This window comes from Acinonyx jubatus, chromosome D4 (assembly GCF_027475565.1).
Source record: "Acinonyx jubatus isolate Ajub_Pintada_27869175 chromosome D4, VMU_Ajub_asm_v1.0, whole genome shotgun sequence".
Lineage (NCBI taxonomy): Eukaryota > Metazoa > Chordata > Mammalia > Carnivora > Felidae > Acinonyx > Acinonyx jubatus.
In genome coordinates, this window is record NC_069391.1 from 53418919 (window position 1) to 53438091 (window position 19173).

General features: G+C 42.6%; 1 protein-coding gene across 2 annotated transcripts in view; it reads left to right on the top strand.

The window, feature by feature from the left end:
* The window catches only part of FREM1 (FRAS1 related extracellular matrix 1), a 309646-nt gene that overhangs the window by 99789 nt on the left and 190684 nt on the right, over nt 1–19173 (top strand). Inside the window, exon 1 of one of the 2 annotated variants that reach the window (XR_008291182.1) lies at nt 13836–14383. The exons of the other annotated variant lie outside the window; for it this stretch is intronic. The gene's annotated coding sequence lies outside the window, so the exon portion shown is untranslated. Of the gene's footprint in view, nt 1–13835; nt 14384–19173 lie in introns of those variants that run through there. 2 annotated transcript variants of the gene reach the window in all.

The following is a 19173-nucleotide window of genomic DNA, read 5'->3' on the forward strand; positions in this document are numbered from 1 at the left end:
TTGGGGCCAGGATCAAGAACTCTTCTTTTAAATAAAAATTTTGTTGAGCACTCGCTTTGTCTGAAACAGACTCTACAAGGGCATCGTACCTGGAATACAACAGAAGCCCAGCGAATATATTTTGAAAAAACGTAGGGATGGTTAATTCTTGGACTCCATCTCAGTGAAACTTGAAATCTAGTGTTGTAAGCAGACACTGATTTTCAGCGAATCGTTTATTCAGCAAATATCTATTAAGTGTCTGCTACTTTACAGGCACTCTCTGGGCTCTAGACAACAAGATCATGGTAACAGTGAGAAAAGTATTGCCAAGTTGAACCCTCAGTGTCAGAATAATGATAGTAATAGATGACTACTATTCAGTGCTTATTATGTACCAGCTACCATGCTAAGTGTTTTGCATAATTATCTTACTGAATCCCCCATGATACCCTTGGGTGGTACAGTTATACTATTTTCATTATTGCCTTATGTTTACAGTTAAGAAAACAGAGGCTGGGAGAGGTGAAGGAACTTGCCCAAAGTCATAAAGCAAAGAAGCAGCACAGCCAGGATTTCAGTCTTTGTGGGGCTCTCATCCCTCTGGCTTTTCACCTAAAAGTTTAACAATAACCCTTTGTCGTTAAAAAAGTAGCCCAATATTCTTTTACTGGAAGGATTTCATAGGAGGAATGAGCCACACATCAGTTGATGGTTTATCTTGCCCAGGCTTATTTAATATGTGGGATTCCTGTTCAGGCCAGTGCCCACATTCAGAGACCTTGGGTAATAAGTACTGTGTGTTTTATTAATGACTGTTCTTTACTTAACCCTTAGGAGTCTGTATAAATCTCATCCTGAATGAGACTTGTTCTGAAATATTTCGTGTTTTTTATGGTACTTAAAGGCTTTTCCTGCCAAATCTAGAGCTTTTAATTAAAAGTGCAGTGCCTTGGAAAGGATGAATGCTCTCCCGGGCCCTGCTCAGACCCACTGTTTACCCTCTGGGTGGAGGAGAGGGCAGCCATGCAGCTGTCACAAGAGTCACTGCTGATCAGAGAGAAATGGCTTTCGTTTCCTTCATTTCCTACTCCTCCAGTCCTGAAGCACACACTTCCACTGCTGTGGTGGCTACAAAGCACTGCTGGGGTTGAATTTACTCAATGGTGGGGGCTGATAAGGGAGGCTGGTCTAACAAGTGGGCACAGTATTGGGACCTGCAGTGGTCTTGCTTCTTGAGAAGCAGAGCGAGTGGATTACTAATGCTTATCATCCTCTGTGCTGAGCTGATAATTATTTCCTGGGTCAGACTCTCGGAAGCCACTTCCTCTACCTCAGTCCTTCGTTTCCCTGTCAAACGTCAAAAAAGAAAGGTCCCACTGAGTTTTCATTTGGGATTGGTCAGAATGCTTCTTGTCTCCGTCTTCTGTCTCTCTGCCTCTAACAGTTACTCCACCAGTCTCTTTCCCCCACCCAGTCAGAGCAAAACCTTTCTTTGTTCAGTGCTCATGTCTTGTCTGTGTAAGTATCCACCTCATACAGCTGCCATGAGAATGAAATGAAATAAATTAAATAATAAGGGAAGAACTTTATAATAGTTCTGTGGGCGTCACTCCTAGGACTGATGTTGTGGGTGTACGACCTGAGCCTCTGTGCAGGGACCTGTGCTTAGAAGAGCCTGCACTTGCTTTAATGCCCTGCTGTCACTCTCTGGAAATTATTTTTTTTTAATTTTTATTTAAAAATTTTTTTTTACATTTATTTATTTCTGAGAGACAGAGTGAGACAAAGTGAGAGTGGGGGAGCGACAGAGAGAGAGGGAGACACAGGATCGGAAGCAGGCTCCAGGCGCTGAGCTGTCAGCACAGAGCCCGACGTGGGGCTCGAACCCACAGACCGTGAGATCATGACCTGAGCTGAAGTCGGATGCTCAACCGACTGAGCCACCCAGGCGCCCCTCTCAGGAAACTCTTAATAATTCCTGAACAGGGGGATCCTCATTTTCATTTGGCACTGGGTCCCCCATATCCTGTATTGGTTCCTGCTTAAGCTGCAAAGAGGCAAGACCATGCTTTTCCCTAGTACTGTCCTTCAGCGGGATCTTTGTTGCTGACGATAACATGGACACTTAATATCCTAAAGATTTACCTTTGGGAACATATGTTAGGATGCCAAGCTTTGTTTCCCTCTGTTGCCCCAATAAGAAAGCTAAAAAATAGTTGCCAGCTGGTATGCTTAAGACCTAGCTGGCTTTCCCATACCACAAAGAAGTGTGAGCTCCTTTAAAAATCAAAGGATCAACATTATTAGGGGATTTACAGCATTTTCAGAAAGCATGCCACCAATGTTCACCTGCTTTTCTGATTCCTGGGGCAAAGGAAATTCTGGAGAGAAGCAGTGAGATACTGTGCTCTCACATTTCAAAAAGAACTATTGTAGAGTGTCATTTGTTTAAAGTTTATTTATTTATTTTGAGAGAGACAGAGACAGCATGAGCAGGGTGTAGGGTCAGGGAGTGGAGTGGGGAGACAGAGATAATCCCAAGCAGGCTCCACACTGTCAGCACGGAGCCCAACGTGGGGCTCAAACTCATGAAATGGCAAGATTGTGACCTGAGCCAAAATCGAGAGTCGGACACTTAACTGACTAAGCCACCCAGGTGCACCTGGAGTGTCATCTTTATTCATGAATCCGTAAATCCCACAACTATGTCCACGGTGCCTATGAGGGTCTAGACACTCTCTTGCTCACCATGAATATCACAAACCTGGCCTTTGCCCTCCTTAAGCTCCTGGTCTGGAGGGAGAGATCAGATTTTATAAGAAGTGCTGTGTACTGAGTACTGTATAGGCTCATCAGGGAGCACAAGGCAAATTGGGAATCAAGGGGGATTCTGGAGGAGAGGACTTCTGAGTTGATGCCTGAAGAATAAAAGGAAAAGAAGAATATGATCTCTTTAGCTGACTTTAGTGAGAGGTGGCCTACGGGTGTGAGAGACTTTGACTAGAGCTACACTAAGGATAGCTTTTAGGTCAGGTTGACCTGAGTTTGGGTATTATTTGTGTTGCTAACTAGCTGTGTAACCTCAGAAAAGTTCCTTAACTTCTCTGAGCCTCTAGTTTTCATCTGTGGAATGGGGATGATTATGAGTCCTACTTCACCTGGCTGTGGTCAAGCTTGAGGAGTTGATCTCTCCCAAATCTAGCACAGTGCTTGACAAGGGGTAAGTGTGAAATGAATATTGGCTGTAATATTTCAAGACATAGTAGCCATTTTCTCATTTAAGACATGACATTCTGGGGTGCCTGGGTGGCTCAGTGGGTTAAGCTTCTGACTTCGGCCCAGGTCATGATCTCGCGATCCGTGGTTTCGAGCCCCGCGTCGGGCTTGGTGCTGACAGCTCAGAGCCTGGAGCCTGCCTTGGATTGTCTCTCTCTCTCTCTCTCTCTCTCTCTCTCTCTCTCTCTCACCACCCCCCTCCCCCAAAATAAAGATTAAAAAAAATAGACATGATATTCTGAAGCAATCCTGCAGAGACTGATTTAATAATAAGCTTGGTTTCTTGTCACTTATAGTTTGGCCAGACATTCACTGCTCTTTAGTGCCTCATCGTATCTGAGCAGCCTTTCTACTCAGGACGGGAAGCAGTTCTCAGTTGTCGTCAATGTGGGAACAAAGCAGCCAGGTACCTCAGTGAGAGGGTCAGTGAGGACGTGAGATTTGCTGTGATGAGGGAGCCGGAGTTCTGAATCCCATCCATTGTGTTCAATTGAGCTGCCAAGAGGAAATGATGTGGTCAATCTCATAGGATTAAAACCAGAGATCCTTATTAATATGGATATTCAAGAAGTTGAAGTCATAGCCCTGAGGAAGGAACTGGGGACCCTTGTAATTGGTTATATGCAATATTTTTGTGATCATAGCCGATAGCATCTAGAAGATGCTGAAAACATAAGCCCCAGGGCTCACCCCTATCACTTGTCTCCTAATTACTGCCATCTGTTCTTGCCACCGAGTTCCCTGTGACACGGTCATACTTGCTCCATGATGGCCTAACCAGGTCAGCCTGCACAACAGCAAAATCCGTGACTGTTGTTTGTGGCGCTTTGCCTAACAGTCTGCCGATCGGAGAGTCGATTTCCTCTCAGAAATAGGACGCAGGACTGTTTGGTTTTCCTGGCCTAAAGTTTAAAGATGTTCTGAGCATGGGGCCAGGGGCCTTGGCTCTGATCTGGATCAACTTTGCATAATTCATTCTGAAATAACGCTTTCTTGAAGCCCTCTGGACTTCTGCCCATAGCTTTGTTTGCTTCTCAGATCTATCCATGGATAAGTAATCAAAACCTCTGCCCAAAGCACTCTAGAAAAAGGTGGCTCTAGTCCCTGCAATGAGGGGAGTTACAATGTGATCGCAGAGCTGCAGCAAGCTCATACGACAGCTAGATTTGTGTATCTGTGCCTGGTATGTGGGACGTCAAACCTCTGTGAGTAAAATGGAGGACGGCATTCAAGCTGCAGCTTTGATTACCATATGCAGTCCTCAGGTATCAATGGTCTAGAAGCCAAGAGTCTTATGGAAAAGCATGATTCGCCATTTGCTGAGTCAGAGTGAGTGCTCACCAGTGGCGATGATGATGGTGATGCTGTGTAGGGTCCGCTTGTTACCAGTGCGCATCTCAGAAATTATACGTGTCATCTTCCTGACGACACACACATACATTATTGTTCCTTTTCACTGACGAAGAAACCATCTCGGAGAGATTGAGTGATTCACCCAAGGTCACACAGCCCGAAAGTGGCAAACGCGGTGTTGGAATTCATGGCTACCAGTCGGCGGTTTGCGGAATGTGTTGCTTCCTCTCTGTGTGATATTGCACGTGTTGCAGACGTCTTAAAGCCTGTGTTTCCTTTTCTATAAGATGGGATAAGATGATAGGGTTGTTACAAGAATTAAAGGAGAATTAATAGATCAAAAAGGGCTTGGAAAACTGTAGAGTACTATTAATGCGTATTTTGATATGATAAAGAAAACTTACAGATAATTTTCCAAACTTGTCTTGGGCTGTTTTATGCCAAAGCAGGCCTGGGATCCCTATATTAGAACTTGCTGGTGATACAGCTCTCTACATGTCCAACTTTTGTTATTTTTTTTTATTTAGTTTAAAAAAAATGTTTTAACATTTATTTATTTTTGGGAGACCAAGTGAGACAGAGCGTGAGCAGGGGAGGGGCAGAGAGAGAGGGAGACACAGAATCCGAAGCAGGCTCCAGGCTCTGAGCTGTCAGCACAGAGCCCAACGCGGGGCTTGAACCCACAAACCGTGAGACCATGACCTGAGCTGAAGTCAGACACTTAACCAACTGAGCCACCCAGGCGCCCCTTCTTTTGTTATTTTTACCACCAGTTGACTAGGTCACTCGTTTAAAAAACATTTATTGAGCTCATTTGTGTGTCAGGCAAAATGCTGGGTCCTCCCTATATGACAGGACATATGTCATCATGACCGCCACCTCATGGAAGTCACAGCTCTAGGGGGAGACTAGGATGAAATACATAAACAAACAAAAAAATATATAATTGAAAATTTTGATGCATGCTCTAAGAGGGAATAATGTTGTTATGAGAGAAAACCAAGAGTGTAGACATAATTAAAATGGGCCAGGAAATAACTTTTGAGGAAATGATTTGTAAACTGAAGGATGAGTAGGAGTTAATTGGGTGCACAGGCAGAATGCTCCAGGCATAAGAAAGAGCAAATTTTAAGGCCCAGAGTAAGGAAATAATAATACTTAATTATAGTAATTATAAAAGCTAACATCTAGTGAACTCTTATGTGCCAGCAACTATATCAAATGTTTTACCAGTATTACCTCATTTTATCCTCAAATGCCCTCTGAGGTAGATGCTATTTTTATTCCTAATCTACAAATGAGAAAATTGAAGCTAGGGAGATTAAGTAACTTTACCAAGGTCATACAGCAGCATGTGAGTGCTGGAACAGGGTTGATTAAAAACTCACATTCGAAACTCAATCTTGGTTCAGCTAAGTAACTAAAAGTTGGTCAGTCCATCTGTTAGGGTTCAGTTGCCAACAACAGAAACCTCCTTAGCTAGTTTAAGGAAGAAGCGGTTTATCAGGGACTCAGCAGTTTACAAAGAGATGCTCGGGCATACAGTCCAGGAAGAGCCTCTAGGGACAACGTCTGGCTCCCAGAACCACGTTGTTTCTTCTGTGACTGGGAAACTACTGTTGACTGCAGGAAACCATCAAATCTGGAAGCCAACGACTGTAGAACCACACCAGTTCTGGCCCAGTCTGCACCAGCAAAATGGATGTTTCGTCCTCTGTCTCTCCCCTCCTTTAAAAAAAAAATTATTTATTAAAAAAATTTTTTTAAATGTTTATTTAATTTTGAGAGAGAGAGAGAGAGAGAGTGTGTGAGTGGGGGAGGGTCAGAGAGAGAGGGAGACACAGAATCTGAAGCAGCCTCCAGGCTCTGAGCTGTCAGCACAGAGCCTGATGTGGGGTTTGAACTCACAAACAGTGAGATCAGACCTGAGCTGAAGTCGGACACCTACCCAACTGAACCACCCAGGTGCCCCCCAAAATAAGTTTATTTATTTTGAGAGAGAGAACCAGTGGGGGAGGGGCAGTGAGAGAGGGGGACAGAGGATCCAAAGAGGGCTCTGCTCTGACAGCAGACAGCCTGATGTGGGACTTGAACTCATGAACCATGAGATCATGACCTGAGCCAAGGTTGGACGCTCAACCGACTGAGCCACCCAGGTGCCCCCAATCCCTAACTGAGGTCCAAAGTCAAGTGCTTATGATTAGCAGGAGGAAACCACATGCTGGTCTCTAGTCACGAGGGGCATCTGGGAAATGTAATTCTTAGCTTTCCTGCTTTGCAAGGGAGTAGATGAGCATGGGTAGACGGTCCACAGGCTCCACATCATGCAGTGGGGCTAGAGTGCAGATAGAGATAGGTGGAGGGAGATGTAGTCCGGACCAGATCTGGAAGGTCTATGGACCATGTTAGGGAATACAATGGGAAGGAGGGCACTAGCATAATCAGATATTTTTAGAAGAAGAGCAGCCCTGGGGCACCTGGGTGGGTCAGTCGGTTAAGCATCTGACTCTTGGTTTTGGCTCAGGTCATGATCTCATGGTTTGTGGGATCAAGTCCCGTGTTGGGCTCTGTGACAGCACGGAATCTGCTTGGAATTCTCTCTCTATGCCCCTCCCCAGCTCTCTCTCAAAATAAATAAATAAACATTAAAAGAAATAAACGATCAACCTAGCTGATGTGTGGGAAGTAGATTGGAAAAGACAGGAATGGATACAGGAAGACCATTTAAAGTCTATAAGATATAAAGAACTTGAAAGATTTAAATATGTTTTGGATATTTAATCAATAGGATATGGCGTTGTGTTATGGGAATTCGGGAAGGAAAGATGTCAAGGATGACGCAGGTTCAGGCTTGAGAAACTGGGAAGATGGGGAAGAATTTACCAACGCAGAAAAGTTTGGGGAGTGACTTGGTTGGGTGGGTGGGGAAGAAGTGGAAAATCATGAGTTCTGTTTTGTAGATCTCAAGTTTGAGCTATCTCTTAGACATGCCAGTGGGTGTGGTAAGTGGGCAGTTGTAGATGACTCTGGAGAAATATAGGAGTCATCAGCAGATTTATTTAAAGTCAAGAGACTGGGTGGGATCACCCCTGCACAGGGTGCAGTGTAGGAAGAGAAGGGGGCTTGCACTGAGCCCTGAGCCACTCCAACCAGTAGAGCTTGGCTAGAGCAGGTGGGCAAAGGAGAGTGAGAAAGAACCAGAATGGCAGGTGAGAAACACAAGCGAGAATGAAGAAACAAGGGAGAGTATTTCATGAAGGAGAGTGTGGTCTTTTTAAGATAATGGTTTACTGGACTAGGCAGGATGGACGCTTTGGTAACTTGGTGTTTTGGAGAGGGCTGAAGTGCAGAAAAGGCCTGCAGGCAACATTTCTGACTCTTGGCTAAGAAGCAGAACAGCTGATGTCCGTAGGGGACCGTGACGTCAAGGGAGGGGAGGTTGTGTTGTATGTGTTTTCAACCAGATGATACCAGAGCCTATAGAAGGTTTCTGGGAATGGCCAGATAAGGAGCAGCAAAGTGAAGGACTGAAGTTCCTGAGAGGGACAGAGGGGATAGGGTCCTGGCCCATAGTGCAAAGTGATCTTGGACACTCTCTCTTACCAGGAATGAGTTAACAAAGGGGAGCCACAGCCACAGACAGCCTGGGGATTTGGTGGTGAGAGCATGTTGGAAGGCTTGTCTGTTGGTTTCTGTTTTCCCACCGAAGCACGAGGCAAGGCTGGGGTTTCAGTGACTGGGAGGAATCATGGTGCATCTGTCCAAAGAATCAGAGCCTGGGGTGTGGCACAGTCCCAGGGGCTGCTTACATCTTCCCAGCCGGAACAACGTGCATCCCTTTGTGTAATGTTTAGGTAACTAATGGATCATTCTGGTGCCTGTCCCCTGTAAAAGGATTTCTATATCAACATGAGTTGTCCTTTCCATCTTTGGAAACCAAAATCACCCAGCAAAACCCAAATAGTCATTTCCTTGCCATAATAAAAGAATATAGGTTCTTTTCATCAGACACACCGGTCTACATGTGACATGTATTTACTACGGACACTGAGCGCTCCCATTTGGGTGGGGAGAAACAGGAATAAATAGAAGAGTACAATACAGAATGAGAGGTCCTAAAGCAGGAGGGGGTGAACGTCAGGCATCCAGAGAACAAGGAAGAAGCCCAGCCCATTTATTCGCAAGCATATTTTGGCCCCCAGTTTCTGTGTTCTTTGTAAAATCTCCAGCTGCATTATTCACAGCTTCCTTCTGCTTTCCTGCTGGGTAGAGATACTTGCTAATGAGAAATACTAGAATATTCAGAGCAGAAGGCGAGCATAACAGAGAATCTCCTGGCAGTGGGTCCTAATAGATGGCATGCAGTGTCTCGAAGTGGAGCATACAAATATCACATCATCGGAGGCATTTCAAAGGAAACAGAGCAAGTAGCTAGACTATATAGGATGGGGGCACCCTTGTCTGGCCCCAGACACGATGTCCAAAGGACTGTTTCCGATTGGAAGTTTCCAAGACACTGATTTAGCGCCTGTTAAAGGGCCCATGTGAGTGTGATTGAATATGAGATGGGACACATGGTTTGCTTTATAATCCATTTGAAGCCCTTACAAAGGCCAAATGTTTTGGAGGATGGTTAATGTTCTGGCGAAGGTCACAAAGCTTTAATGGACAGGAAGCTCAGGCAAACTTTATTAAAAGAGCTGTTCTTGTTTCGTTCCCTGAGCGAAACTGCGGGAGCAAGAATTGGAGGAACCCAGGTAATTATATTTCATTGCTTTTTCCGTTTTCTTCCTTTGATTTAGTCATATTTTTTAGACATTGCTTCCACTATTATGTTAGCAGTTGGCTTGTCCCCTTAGCAACTGGTAGTGGAAGACATCTCACCTAAGGCTGTCTCACTCTGGATAGTTTCATGTTTTTTTTCCCTCCCCTGCAACATTTGGCATCGACTTCTTTGCCACTTTTCAGAAGATGTGTCATTGTTTGGTATGTGGGTTTGAAAAAAAATTCCTTTTGCTTTTTTTTTTTTTCAGTCTTTATTTATTTTTGAGAGAAAGACAGCATGTGAGCAGGGAGGAGCAGAGAGGGAGACACAGAATCCGAAGCAGGCTCCAGGCTCTGAGCTGTCAGCACAGAACACAATACAGGGCTCAAACCCAAGAACCATGAGACCGTGACCTGAGCCGAAGTCAGACGCTCAACCAACTGAGCCACCCGGGCGCCCCATGAAAAAAAATTCCTTTTACTTTTAAGTGTTCCTTCTGTGTCTCTAATTATTGCTGTCGGATATCTCTATGGGATTCCTAGTTTTGCATGTTCCCCCTTTACAGTTCATCTTGTGTAGGTTTCCATTGAGCTGAAATCCCCAGAAACTGGAGTAGAAGAAGATTGCTTTTTTGCTCTTCTTTTTAAGGCCACTACTTTGTCCTTCTTTGAGCTTGTTCTAATCAGTCCAACTTTATTTCAAATACTCCGAACATTTCGTAAGCGGTATATCGGCCACTTTTTGCCATCAACTGAATTTGTTTTAGCACCAAGAACCAAGGGGCTTTGATTATCAAGGTATTATCCATCTGTATAGATATTACCTTTTTTGAGCCAAGGAACTTTCTAGAATTCTCCTAGAAGGTTAATCAGGACTTTAACTTGGGACAGGGCACTTTGTAGAGTCTCTGTGGGGAGAGGATACCCTTTTCCAAGGTACTCCTTCAGCAAGGAGAATTTATGGTTGAGTTCAGAGTTTGCTTCACAACCTTGTTTTCAGGCCTTGCTATGTCCATCCCAGGGTCCTGCTCGATGATATTCCTCAAATCCCTTCCCTGCAAAAGCTCCCCCAGCTCTGCATCCAATGGAAAGAGGCTATGTTTTGTAACATGCAAAAGGTACTGTTGTAAGGAAAATATTCTTTCCCATGATCCTTTCAGATATGGGCTGCCTTCTGGCAGATGAGAGGAGGGACAAGGTGACCCAGGCCATAAGACATTCTTCTGTCCCTGTCTTTGAACCCAGTTCTCCTGTTGTGGCAGGAGAGTAGCCTGAGTGCCATTTGAAGATCCATGGAGACTTCCTTGCCAAGCTGTAAATAGCATGTGCCCCTTCCACTCCAGGTTTGCCCTGCCTTCCCTGTCTTGAGGGCAGGTAGAAGTTCTCCACCCACTCAGGGCGGTTGGAGGTTTCTCCTTACTCTTCGGAACTCCGGCCCTCCGAATTCCCAAACCTCCAGTTTTGTTTTTAGGGTATGGGAGGTTCTCTGGGGCTAAGAGGGTAATTCTTGGCCCTTTGTTGCCTGTATAACCACGCCCACTGCACCCCATAGCTGTGTGACGTTCAAGACAATGAGGGAGCAAAGGAATGACTGATTGTTCTAGGTCTTGGGGTCTGGTCTTCATTGACTTTCCCATTGCTTAAAACTGTGAATGTTTATAAAGTAGGGTGTTGGTGCACATGCATATGTTTTTATAATAGCAGTACTAAAATTACCAATTTTGAAAATGGGGTATCTCCACAGTTACAAATGAAGGTCACATATGCTGTGCCACTGTCCGACTTCTTCTTGGGCCCTGTTCACCTTCAGGAAGCCAAGGCTGCCTCTCAGAGCTGAAATAAAACCCTTGTTTTCTCTAAGCCTGAGCTCCTGGAGTTCCTAAACCTTCCCCCAAACACACCGCAGATAGAAGAAACAAGTAACTAACAATGGCCTGAGAATAAACATTGCTGGACAGGGGAAACACAGACCATCCTCTTCAGAGGATGTGGTAATGGGAGAACGAATTTATTTTCTCTAATTGCATTTTTTTGAGAAAAAAATTTGCTGGAGGTAGAATATGGAGGAGAATTTTCTGGCTGACCAGAAGAAACATACCCCCAGAGACAGAGTTTAGCATGCTGGTGAATATGGCCTGATGGCTGGGGTGTCCTTGGTCTGGGCTTTCAAGGCCTAGCTGGGGACATAAGCTCCTGGGGAGTGTGGAAAGGGGTTGCCTCAAACACAGTTGCTTGTCTGGAATTGTGCAGTTGTTTTGGATTTTTTTTTTCTCTGTGACCTGCATATTAATGCTTAGGGCGTTCAGAGCGGTAGGTTCTGCTCGAAGGCTGTGGGATGTAGTCCTCAGCCCTACCTTTACTCAGGGAAGAAAGGATCCCTGTCATTACAGGAATTTGTATATTTGGCTTTTCTGGGTCCTTGAGTTCCTCCTCTAGTGGACTCTCTTTGCGTGAGCTCCACACACAAGCCCCAGTTTCTTTCTTGGGATCTGGCCCGTGATGGACTTGTTCTTTGGGAGTTTCAATATTCTCTTTGCCCACAGAGGCAACTCTAATACCTGGAGGGCTTGGGCTCTGCACAGAGGCGGACACTCTTTAGGCTTGGAGCTGTAGATCTTTTTGTCTTTTCCTTCTTTTCCGCGGATGAAGCGTCTGCAGCAGCTGCCTCCTGCTGTTTTAAAATTTGTTCTTTGATAGAGCCTCTGGAAGGACCTGGGCATCAGGTTGGGCTTTCCTTACTACATGCCTCTCCTTCAAGGCCTCTGCTTTCTGAGGATGGCCTAGGAACTGGCGTCCTTGGTCCTGGTGGCCCTGGGACCTCATGGTGGAGAGATATAAGTTAACCCTTTTGGAACTGGGGGTTGAAGAGCAGAATCTTTCCTTTCCAAGCTCCCATTTTGTTCTTCCTGCCTCTTAAATTGATGCTGAGAGACAAGAAGAATGAAAATCTGGGACCCATTTTTCCCTCTCCTCTTTCTAAGCAAGTTGAAGATATTCATCATTGAATGAATTCTGTGACTTTCTGCATTGATTTAATTGTGACTTATTCTTTCCATGTTATTCGTTGTTAAAGTGGATGGATGTATTTTCTACTGATCCTTCCTCGAAAACTCAAAGACGTTTTCTGTATGTGATCATCATTGGTATTTCAGACAGCAGTCCTCTACTGAAGAAGGACACAGAATCTCAGATCTTTAAGAACATCTGTGCTCCATTCTATAGGATTCTGCTTTCTTAGGACAGATGCAGTAATATCTGATTAGAAGCTTTCAGGGGCTCAGCATTTCTTACAGATCAGTCCTAACAAAATGGGAAGGCTTGGCTTAGTGACACCTGAGATGGGAACACAGCTGATGAGTGATGTTGAGGACCTGTTTGCTTCAAGTGTTCCAGATTCTCCTAATAAGTCAAACTGAATCATGGTGTTGGGGTTATTGAGAAGCCCTCTAACAGGTATTCCTTCACAGGTAGATGGTCTGTAAGCTTTGGAAAGAAGTCCTCATCACCCTTGCCCTGCCCAAGAGGCTCTCCTAGTCTAGCTGTCCTGATCTTTCCCTGGAGTTCCCATTCCAGGTGTCTGTTTCAATAATTGATTTAGAGAAATGGGAAGGAAGAGAAAAAGAAAAAACAAGAGTCAATCACTTTTGTGAGCTGGACCTAGAATTCCCCTACTAGATTGGTGTCATGGTCTTTTTCAAATTTTGGACTCCACTGGAGGCAGTAACAAGACAGAAATAAGACGCCAATTCCACACAAATTGTAGAAGGTAGAACCAAAGACCCAGGACCCACTAAAAGGCAGAAGAAATCAGCCAGGGTTCTCTACCATCTGAAACACACTTATGTCTTGGGCAGTGGGGCCACAAGTTTCCAGGCCCCCCATCAGAGGGTTATGGGGCAGCCACAAAGGGCTCTTGAGTACAGATGAGGGACAAAAAGGAGAACAGTGAACCTGCGACCTCTCTCCCACCATCCACCCAAGCAGGATCTACCACCTGCTCATGGCCACTAGATCTCTCCCCTCCCATGGTCTTTCTTGCTTTTGGTATATCATATATCAGTATATCATATATATGTATACACCTTTAGTGTAATTTTCTCCCTACCTCTCCCCCCTATAACTCAGATGTTAGCTGGTTCCCCTTTACTCTATAGAGATACAGACTTGGACAGTATCACTTCCATAGCCTTTGGTGGTCTGACGTCTCCGGAAGTTTTACCAATTCCCAGCGACTATTGTCTTTAATAGTTGTGATCCAATCATGTATAGAATCTATGGTGCATTTACTTGGAAATTGATCCTAAACATTAAATTTGAAAGGGTCTTGTATCCATCTTAATAATGGCTCTTTTTAATTTCCCAATTTCTTCAAAAGTTTTTTTCTTTAACATCTCCAACACTCCCCACCTCTCCAGACTTTTCCATGATATGCATTTCTTTAATTAGAAAGACAAAACATTTTCTTCCAAGATAGTAAGTTTCCAGAAGATTTAGATATTATTGTTACATTTCCCTGGGTTGGGGATAGAAGTAAATATTTGCAGGTTGTGGAAGGAACTAGGAACAAATTGCTTTGTACAGATGGAGAAATGTCAAGGATGCATTCAATTCTTTCTGGAAGAAGGTGGACGCGCATATGCACATACATAAATACATATTGAGTGAAGTGGGGATATATGGCAAGTCGACATTTTCCTTTCCATGTTTTCTAACAATGTTAGTTCACAGACTCTGTTTTGTAATGAAAAGTATCCACCCAGATCCCATCAGAAACTAGCAGTTCTGAGTGCTCCCCAAACTCCAGTTACTACATGAAATCTTATGGGATGGGAAAGACTGGATTGTTCTCATTCAGGTGTTCACATGGTGTAGCTTTGGTTTCTTTCTTTTTTTAGATGGTACCTTTTATCACTGAAAGACAAAACAATTAGGAGAATATAAGTTGCTAGAAACAGGGAAACCTTGTATATCATGAAAAGGACTATGAGCCAAGATCACATCCATCATCGTGAGTAAAATGTCTTTGATACTGTCTGCGTAATTACGCACATGACTCGGGTTTATGATATTTAGAGATCAAATTACAGTCCTCGGCTACCCCCTTAATAGAGTTTTTGTCGTTGGCTCCATCAGAAAGAAAGTTTAAATTTCGCGACTTGAATGCTACGTATTTCATAAATTCCACTAGTGATTTTTTTTGTCAGTTTGGATGCAGACCCAACTCTCACTGACTGAACAGGTTGTTCTGCTTCTGTTTCTTTGTATTTGTTGGAATAGGCAATGGCTACTAACTTCGCTCCAAGAAGAGTAATCTCAGTTGTAATTGCAGGAAAAATACTGACTGGTTTCTCGTTTTATTATGGTGTGTTTTCCAGTAAAAATTATTAAAACATGTAGATAATGCTTACCAGTGCTAACTCAGTAAGTGGAAAGTAACTGTTATGATTATCATTAAGCGAGGCATCTCCTAGTTTATGGAGCAGTTTTGGAGGCAGAGGCACTTTTCCATCTGTAACACCAGAAGCTATCTGGCCAATCAGGGGTAGATATAGCTCTGTAATGGACTGGGGATGCAGCAAAGGGTTTGTGCAAAATCGTCTGAAAGGATAACATAAAGGGCAGGTGAAAGCCCAGAAAGTCAGCAGGGCTCTGACGAACCCACAAAAATTGTGTTGGCTTTTTCAGGGCTTCTTCTATTGATGACATTTATATCAAGAAAAAAAAAAAAACACGCCAACAAAACAAACAGACCACCAACGAAGAAACAAAAATAATAAAAAAAAAAGAACCTACCCACACACATCCCTGCCTCCAACGGGGGCGAGGCACTCCTTGGTTTGTGGCCACCAGATTCCGGTGTCTGCCTTTGGTCTCACTGCCTGTTCCTCTTGTGTGTCTAATCTCCCTTTGTCTCCCTTTTTATAAGAGCATTTGTGATTGCATTTAGGACCCACCTGGATGATCCGGATAATCTATTTAAGAATTCTTAATTTAATGGCACTTGCAAAGTCCCTGTTCCCGTATAAGGCAACATTCATGGCTTCCAGGAATTAGGATGTGGATATCTTTGTGGGTCAGTATTCAGTCTGTCCCTCTACCTTTGTTCTCTCTTTCTCAAATACCGAGGTGTTGGATCAACTCTCGATTTTTCTTACGTTCTCTCTCCTATTTTCCTCGTCTGTCTTTGTGTCCTGCCTTCTGTATTTTTCACTCCTCAGTTATATTTTCTAAACCTTCCTTTTGAATTTTTAATATCTCCTGCCATATATTTAATTTCTAAACATCACTTCTTGCTTTCTTAATACTCTGCAAAATATAGCATTTTGTTCTTATTTCATGGGTATATGATTTCCTCAAACGTCTTGTGGTTCCTGGCTATCAATTTCATTCATATTTGGGAGTGAGGCGTTTAAAGATCTCTTATGTGTAGGCCTTGTTGCCAGGGAGGAATGTGCTAAGACTTTATGGATAGTTTTTCTTCAGCTGTTAATTTTCCCTGGAGAAGAAACCTCCAATGAGCCACGTGTAAGTTTCATTTGCTCTGTGAGTCAGCTGCCATTTTCCCATTTGTTTGCCCTCTTCTAAATTTTGTATTCATCTCTCATCTGGTGTTGTCATTTAAAAAAATCAAGATAAAATTCACATAATATGAAATTAACCACTGACAATGTATAATTCCATGACATTCAGGACACTCACAATGTCGTGCCCCATCTAGTTCTGAATCATTCTCATCATCCCCCGCAAAACCTCATACCCCTTAAGCAGTCACTCCCTATCTGTCCCCCACCCCAGCCGCTGGCAACCACTAATATGCTTGCTGTCGCGATGTGTTTACCTCTTCTGGCGCTCTCTGATAAATAGAGTCATAAAATATGTGACCTTTGTGACTGGCTTCTGTCACTTAACATAATGTTTTCAAAGGTCTTCCACACTGTAGCATGTATTAGCATGTCATTTGTTTTTATGGCTGAGTAATACTCGATTGTATGGATGTGGCACATTTTGTTAATCCATTCATCAGTTGACAGGCTCAGCTGCTCTTGTCTTACTGATCTGGTTGAACAGACTTGTACCATTTTCTTCTTTTATTGACATTTTTGTCAGATTTGGGAGAGAAGCAGAGAAAAATATATGTGTTCATTCTGCCATATTTAACCGAAAGTGTATGCCTTTGTTTTAAATTGATAATGCAAATATATTTTGTTTCTCTTGGCTAACGCGTATGTAAAAAAAAAAAAAAAAGTGAGCATGTACATAACAAATTAGAACTGACCTTACCCTCTAACAGCAATAAATAATTAAAAGCAATAAATAATTACTCATAGTGATTCCTTATTAAAAATTCATTTTCGTGTATTCTTTAATGTACTAAAGTTGGCTTTCCAAATGGACCCTTTTAAATATTTGATTCTTATTTCTTTATTTGTACTATTTAATTTTCTTTAATTGCATATTATGTCTTGATTAACTCTCAAATTAGAGAGAATTGCCTCTAAAATTGGTCCTATCGAAGGAACTTCATGTACTAGAAGTATCAGAGGCTAATTTAAGAGCCCTATTTCCCCTTCGGCATAATTCTAGATGGTTTAATAGGGTAGGTTCTAGATAGAACCTCTTAGGTTCATTTCACTAGGAACACAACATTGGGTGACCTTAAAGATTTCATACTTATTGAGTCCTTTGTAATCTATTGTCAAGATAATATTGTAACAATAATGGAACTTCTGGAATACCAAAAAAAAAAAAAAAGCCATCCACAATCACTCAATTGAAACTAAGGAGTTTTTAAATGCTGTTATCTAGTCCTTACATGTTTGCATTCCTGATGCTTACATAGTTACAATCATTTAGATAGGTACAATTCAATATTCTGCTTTATTTCACATACATTAGATTAGAAGCATTTGTTTTTATTGCTTTAAAATCTTCATAATCATCATTTAGTGGCTGAATTATAGTTCCTTGTGTGGGCACACCATAATTTACCTAATCGTTCTCCTAAGGTTAAGGTTAAGCATTTGGACGGTTTTCAGTTTGTGGAGTCACTGTGATACTTGAATGGGGGTACTTAATACACATTTAGGGAGAAAATGGCCCTATTTTATAGATCATAGGCTTTGTCTCAGACAAGCCTGGGTTCTGTTGTGTTGACTCAACTCTAAGCTTTGTGGCCTTGAGCCAGATTCCTCCTATTTATTTTTTAATCACAATACCTGATTGAGGTCTCTTTTACATGTAATAAAATGCACAGATCTCAAATGCATAACAGTGGATTTTTACATATGTATACATCTATGTGACTGTATACCTGCCTCTTCCCCTTAGGTATAACCACTATTCTGATTTCTAGCACAGGGATTAATCTTGTCTTTCAAAATTCATATAATGGAATCTTACAGTATGCACTCTTTTGTGTGTGTCTTGTTCAATGAAATGTTTTTGAAATTCACCCATGTTGTATGTATCAGTTTGGGAGTTTGTTCTTCTTAATAGCTGAGTGGCATTGCATGGTGTGGGTATCTCACAATTTGTTTATCCTTTGTGTTGTTTCTACTTTGGGGCTGTTATGAATCGAATTGCTACAGTTGCTATGAATAATTTGTACAAGTCTTTTTTAGATGTAGGCACTCACTTCTCTTGGGAGTATATCTCAGAGTAGAATTGACTTTACTTATTATCAAGTAAGCGTAATTGGTGAGGTTGATAAATGTGAACAATATGGTGCATTCATGGGGTGGAAAGTATGTCAAGACCTGACTTGAGTAAATCTTTGAATTTTTCTGAACCTAGTGTCATGAATCTAAAGTAGAAATAATAATACCTACCCTGAACAGTTGCTGTAAAGATTAGAATATGTTAAAGTATAAAGTGCCGGGCATAGCATCTGGGGCATAGTAGAGTATTCACTAAATGGGAGCTATTATGATGGTGGTGGTGAGAAGACGATGGTAATGTAATCTCTTTATATGCTCTGATGGGCTGACTTGTTGAGTTAAAATATAAGCCTAACCTCTTTCTTTTATCCTTGGAAGAATATTTGAAAACGTCCAGGAAGGTCCTTCTTAGATGCTGTAGACCTATGCTTCCCAAAAGGATTCCAGCATCCCATCCCTGAAATTCTGATTTAATTTTCCAAGGGTGGGGGCCCAGTGGGGGCCCAGGCATCTATTTGCTTTAAATGTTCCTCTGGTGATGTTAATCTGTTGGGGTTGAGAGCCACTGCTCAGCAGAAGGATCCACTTACCTCTTGCCTCCTCAGACTTTGCCATTCTTCAGTTGTCTGAGGGTGCACATTGGTTGCATTCCTTGTACATTCTTCTCTGTGCTGAGAACTTCACCTTAGACCCTGAATCCATCTCTGAGATTTCCGTCTTACTGGTGAGCGCCCTCCCCTCCTTTCCTCTTGTTTCTCTGACGAATCTCAAGCGATTGATTGTAGAGCCTGTGCCTCCCATTTGCTGCTTGGTTTCAGTGTGCAAATTCGCCTTATCAATAGTTTCTTCTTGTATCTCCCTCTGTTGTTACTTTTTTATTTAAAATAAATACAAATATGGCAAACTCCTACAGCCTCTGACAGCTAGCAACCTACATGCTTGGCTGTTTCCACCTTCGAGGTGCAGATTACTCTGGCAGACTGCTGAAAGTTGTGATTTAGGGAGAAGCTGGCTTTTCTTTTCTTTTCTTTTCTTTTCTTTTCTTTTCTTTTCTTTTCTTTCTTCATTTTAATTTTAGTGCATTTTCTCTCTTAATTATCTAGGTAATATATGTTTACTGTGGCAGAAGATTTGAAGAGTT